This window comes from Hevea brasiliensis, chromosome 5 (assembly GCF_030052815.1).
Source record: "Hevea brasiliensis isolate MT/VB/25A 57/8 chromosome 5, ASM3005281v1, whole genome shotgun sequence".
Classification (NCBI taxonomy): domain Eukaryota; kingdom Viridiplantae; phylum Streptophyta; class Magnoliopsida; order Malpighiales; family Euphorbiaceae; genus Hevea; species Hevea brasiliensis.
The window spans coordinates 73,134,441-73,140,440 of NC_079497.1; positions in this window are offsets into that span (position 1 = coordinate 73,134,441).

Sequence of the window (6,000 nt, forward strand, 5' to 3'; positions counted from 1 at the left end):
ATACCAATTGAAGGAACGGAAGCGTGAAAAACACAAGATTATACCATTGAATTCAAAAAAATTTCACCTAGGGTCACATGCACCATGCAAGATTTATTTTTATCTATTTGATTTCAATGATAAACAACATATTAAAACTCTTTTAATATGTTTTTGGATCTGTATTTGCCATGTAAGATTTTAAAATTAATCAGATTAATTTTAGAACCCTAGATTAAACTAAGAACGATTACACTAACCTCTTGATGCACTGCAGTGTGTCTGCGCCTTTGAGATTCGTCTTCAGGACACCAAATGTTATCCCTCTAGCTTGTCCACACCAAGAACACCTATGGCAGCCCTTGAACAGCCTCTAAAGCTTTTTCTATTAATTAGAAATTCAAGTTCTGCCTTTTAAGAGATTAGAGATGTAAACAGGACACTAGAAACAATTTCTAGTGTTCTTAATTCAAGAGATTGATGGCTAATCTCTTTGAATTGATGAGAGATGAAGAGAAATAGCTGGAGAGGCTCAAAGTGGCGTGGCAAATGAGAGGAGAGGCTACTGGTTATTTTTTCGTTTCATAACCACACTTAAATAGCTAGGTTAACACATTAAACCCTAGCCACATGTCACCTTTTGATTAGCTCTAGGTTTAAGTGACCCAATCACATTGTGCCAAGTGTCAAACCTATATTTAATCTTGATTTTAATCATCTTACATGATTAAAAAAACATTTGGCAAGCTTATGTGTAATCCCATGTGTCACCATCTCATGGTGCCATGTGTCCTGTAATGAAATGACCAAAATGCCCCTGTGTCTTAATTTTGAGTTCTTAACCCAAAATAATTATTTTCTTCTTCTAATTAATTTATATCAAATATAAATTAATTAATTAATCTCTATTAATTAATTTCTCATCAATTAAATTCATATTTAAACACTTTAAATATAAATTTAATTTATACTACACATCCAATAATCTAGATTTGGTTTCAAGTCAAGCTAGGGACTTTGCAATTTAATTGCAAACCAAACCTATTTAATTAATCAATTAAAGTCTTTAATTAATTAATTAAATCATATTTAAATAGGTGATAACTTGTGTATATGCGTGACTTACTAGGCTCATCACTAATTGGCAATGAGACATGATATCAACTCTTAATATCACCAGAACTCTTTCTTACCATAAATGATTTCTCTAAATCATTTTATGAACCTCATAGACCATGGTTAACACCTAGCATAGCATGCCATGGCCACCCAATTAGTAATAAGATTTACCTTAAATGAACCTATAATCATATGTTACCATGCACTAGAATCTCTCTGTTACAAAATCCCAACTCAAGCTGGAGTCATGGTTTATGTCAAACTCCATTTGCTATGAATATTATGTTCTCTTTTAATTCCAGTTCTTGATTAAAAAGATTTTTCTCATCAGAAACTCTTTTCTGAATAAATCTATCTGTCCTGGCCAGGAACTTAAAACATCAAGAACAATTAAATGAACATAGGATTTTATCTCTATTTACTTAGAGGAACAGATTCCATCTTGATCAACACCTACCTCCATATATAACTAGCAGGAGCCAACGCATGCCCATATACCCATACATAGTACAAGTATGAAAGCAGTATCAAACTCAAACTACCTATATACAAGATAACTGTGCTATCTCAGGTCTAAAGATTATATGCACTGATATGATTTATGACAAAACATTGACAAGAGTAAACTCCATGTGCTTGTCATAAGTGTCACTAGTTCGGCCTACTTATCATTTATAAGTGCCTATCATGTTTGTTATATGGCATGAGACTCACCATTCCATCTTATTTATATCTCATATAAATAACTTGGGAACAAACATGAATACAATCTTTCTGGATAAGTCATGTCCTTATTATGAAGTATCCTTGATTGTGAACCTATTTATGATACTTTGTGCTAGAAATATTGTCACTCATATTCTAACAACTTAAGAATAATATTTCTAACAAAATATCAATGGACCTTTTCTATTACACATAAATATATTATGTAAACGAAAAAGTGAAAATGCCTTTTATTAATAAAATTATGTACAAGATACATACTAAATGATATGCTCTAGGGCATACTACTAACATCTGCTACATCTGAAGGATCAGCCCAAGTCTCTGCACCTAGAGGGTCACAGCGAGCTAGTAGAGGTAGAGGCAGAGGTACGGTTCCTAATAACACTCTTGGAAGTCAAAGTACTGTTAACCAGCTAGTACCCAGTGGCTCACCAGTCAGAGTGTATACAATGCGTCAGAGGGAGGAGGCTGAAATGTCAGACGTAGTAACTGGTATTTTCTCCATCCCTGACTAAGATGTATATGTGTTGTTTGATCCTGGCTCTACACATTCATATGTCAGTGCTAGTGTGATGTGTTATACTACTATTCAGTGTGTACCAATGGACTATGATGTGCTAGTAACTAGTCCATTAGGCCAAGAGGTCAGGGTAAATGGACTATAGGGATTGTCCTTTGGTGATCCAAGGACACACTTTTCTGTCTAATTTGATTTAAATGCTCTTCAGAGATTATGACATTATCTTGGGGGTGGATTGGTTAGCCAGGCATCATGCAATGATTGACTGTAGACTGAAGACAGTCACTTTTGGTCTCCCTCAGTATGGTGATGTAGTAATACATGGGGAGAGGCAGTTATTGCCTTCAAACATCATTTCAGCTGCACTGGCTAGAAAAATGATTAGGAAGGGGTGTGAGGCGTACTTGGCACATGTGATAGACACCCAAGTGGATAGTCCAGCATTGAGGGACATTCCCATAGTATGTGACTTTTCGGATGTACTTCCTGATGAATTGCTAGGATTACCTCCAGAAAGAGAAGTGCAGTTTGAGATTGATGTTATGCCTGGTGTGGACCCAATCTCCATAACGCCATATAGAATGGCACCAGCATAACTAAAAGAATTGAAAGTGCAGTTGCAAGAGCTGCTTGTCAAGGGCTTTATCCACCCCAGTGTGTCACCTTGGGGAGCGCCAGTGTTGTTTGTAAAGAAAAAAGATGGCACTCTCCAATTATGCATTGACTATCGGCAGTTGAATAAGGTGACAATAAAGAACGGATACCCATTGCCCTGCATTGATGACTTATTTGATCAGTTGAGGGGTGTAGCTGTGTTCTCCAAAATTGACCTGAGATCAGGTTATTATCAGTTGAAAGTACAAGAGCAGAGTATTTCTAAAACTGCCTTTAGAACCCGTTATGACCATTATGAGTTTTTGGTTATGCCATTCGGGTTAACTAATGCTCCTGCTGCTTTTATGGATCTGATGAACACTATCTTCAGACCATACCTCGACCAGTTCGTGGTTATGTTTATAGATGATATATTGGTTTACTCGAGGAGTGCGGAAGAGCTTGATGGACATCTGCGGATTGTACTACAAACTTCGAGGGAGAAACAGCTATACGCTAAATTGTCAAAATGTGAATTTTAGCTGAAGGAGATATCCGTTTTAGGGCACATAGTATCAATAGAGCGTATTAAAGTAGATCCTAGCAAGATAGAAGCTGTCCTTAATTGGAAGCCACCCAGAAATATCACAGAGATTCACAGTTTTCTTAGGTTAGTTGGATACAACCGTCGATTTGTGAAGGGATTCTCCATGTTGGCATCTCCATTGACTAAGCTGCTTAGGAAAGATGTGAAATTTCTGTGGACAAACAAATGCCAGCAGAGTTTCGATGAATTGAAGAAATGTTTGACTGAGGCTCCAGTCCTGACTTTACCTATACTGGGTAAAGAATATACAGTTTACAGCGATGCTTCTCACAATGGGTTAGGTTGTGTGTTGATGCAAGATCGGAATGTCATTGCCTATGCATCACGCTAGCTAAAACCGCATGAGAGGAATTATCCGACACATGACTTGGAGCTTGCAGCCATTGTGTTCGCTCTTAATATCTGGAGACATTATTTGTATGGGGAGAAGTGCTACATCTACACAGATCATAAGAGTTTGAAGTATTTGGGCACCTAGAAAGAGTTGAATTTGAGACAGAGGAGATGGTTAGAGTTGATAAAAGACTATGATTGTCTGATAAACTATCAGCAAGGGAAAGCTAATGTGGTGGCTGATGCCTTAAGTCGCAAGACTATGGCAAGTCGACGGGTTACTCTTTTGTCTATGGTACATGAGTTGAGATCATTACATGCCAGCTTAGAGATTAATGATGAGGGGCAGAGAGCAGTTGCATAGCGTGTACAACCAGTATTGAGTGATCAAATCAGAATGGCTGCTCAGAATGATCAGAAGTATCAAAAGCTGTTGGAAGAAGTCCAGCAGGGCAAGAAACCAGAATTCTCAATAAGAGATGATGGTCTATTGCTACACCAGGGTAGAATGTGTGTTCCTAATGATGATGATTTTAGGCAGATCATTTTGAAGGAAGCACATGAGTCTCCTTTTGCCATGCATCCTGGTGGTACAAAAATGTATAGAGGGCTAAAGGAGCATTACTGGTGGATGGGTATGAAGAGAGATGTGGCAGAGTTTGTTTCCAAATGCCTAACTTGTCAGCAAGTGAAGGCAGAGCATCAAGTACCAACTGGGTTGTTACATCCACTACCAGTACCAAAAATAGAAATGAGAGAGAATAATAATGGATTTTGTGATGGGACTTCCGAGGACACAGAAGAGTTATGATGCAGTATGGGTTATTATCGACAGACTGACCAAGTCTGCTCATTTCTGCCAGTCCGGATGAACTACAGTTTAGAAAGATTGGCCAAGTTGTACATTGATTAGATTGTGAGACCGCATGGAGTGCCAGTATCCATCGTATCAGACAGAGATCCTAGGTTCACTTCTAGATTTTGGGGTAGTTTTTAGAGAGCCCTAGGAACTTGATTGAACTTAAGTATGACATTCCACCCACAGACAGATGGCCAATCTGAGAGGGTAATTCAGATATTGGAAGACATGCTACGGGCTTGTGTGATTGAGTTTGAGGGAAGTTGGGATACACACTTTCCTTTGATTGAGTTTGCTTACAACAATAACTACCAATCAAGCATTGGGATGCCTCCATATGAAGCTTTGTATGGCAGAAAATGTAGAACCCTATTGTGTTGGGATGACATGGGTGAAAGGAAAATGATTGGACCTGAAATTGTTCAGCAGACTGAGAAGAAAATTAGGGTGATCAGAGATCAACTTAAGACTGCATCAGACCGTCATAAGTACTATGTTGATCTGAAGAGAAGGGATATTGAATATGTAGTGGGTGACAAAGTATTCCTCAAGGTTTCCCCTTGGAAGAGGATTATGAGATTCGGCAGAAAGGGGAAACTGAGTCCTCGTTTCATTGGGCCATATGAGGTTCTGGAAAGAGTGGGTCCTTTGGCATATCGGTTGGCATGACCTCCAGAGTTAGAGAAGATACATAATGTCTTCCATGTGTCTATGTTGAGGAGGTACCAATCAGACCCATCTCATGTACTATCAGTGGAAGAAATTGAAGTGAATCCAAGCCTCACTTATGAAGAAGAACCTATAGAGATTCTGGCTTATGAGGTGAAGCAGCTACAGAACAAGTAGATACCATTAGTAAAAGTGCTATGAAACCATCATTTGGGCCAAGAAGCTACTTGGGAACGAAAGGAGGATATGAGGAGACAGCACCCACAACTATTCAGAGATTGATACCAGGTAAAATTTTAAGACTAAATTTATTTTAAGGAGGGGAGAATTATAATACCCCTATTTGCATAGCCTGGTATATTTCGCTATTCCGGTGACCGGTGCCGGTCCGGATAATTAAGGGGATTAGAACCACACTTAAGACAACTAGATAAGCTATAAACACAAATAATTAGTAATTGCCAATTAATTAAGTATAAATAAGAAAAACAGAACATAAGAAGTTAAACGAGCCGAGAGTCACAGTGATGGGTAACCTTCTCGGGAAGGATTGTGAAGTCGATTTAAACACAAATTTTGAACCGTAAAATG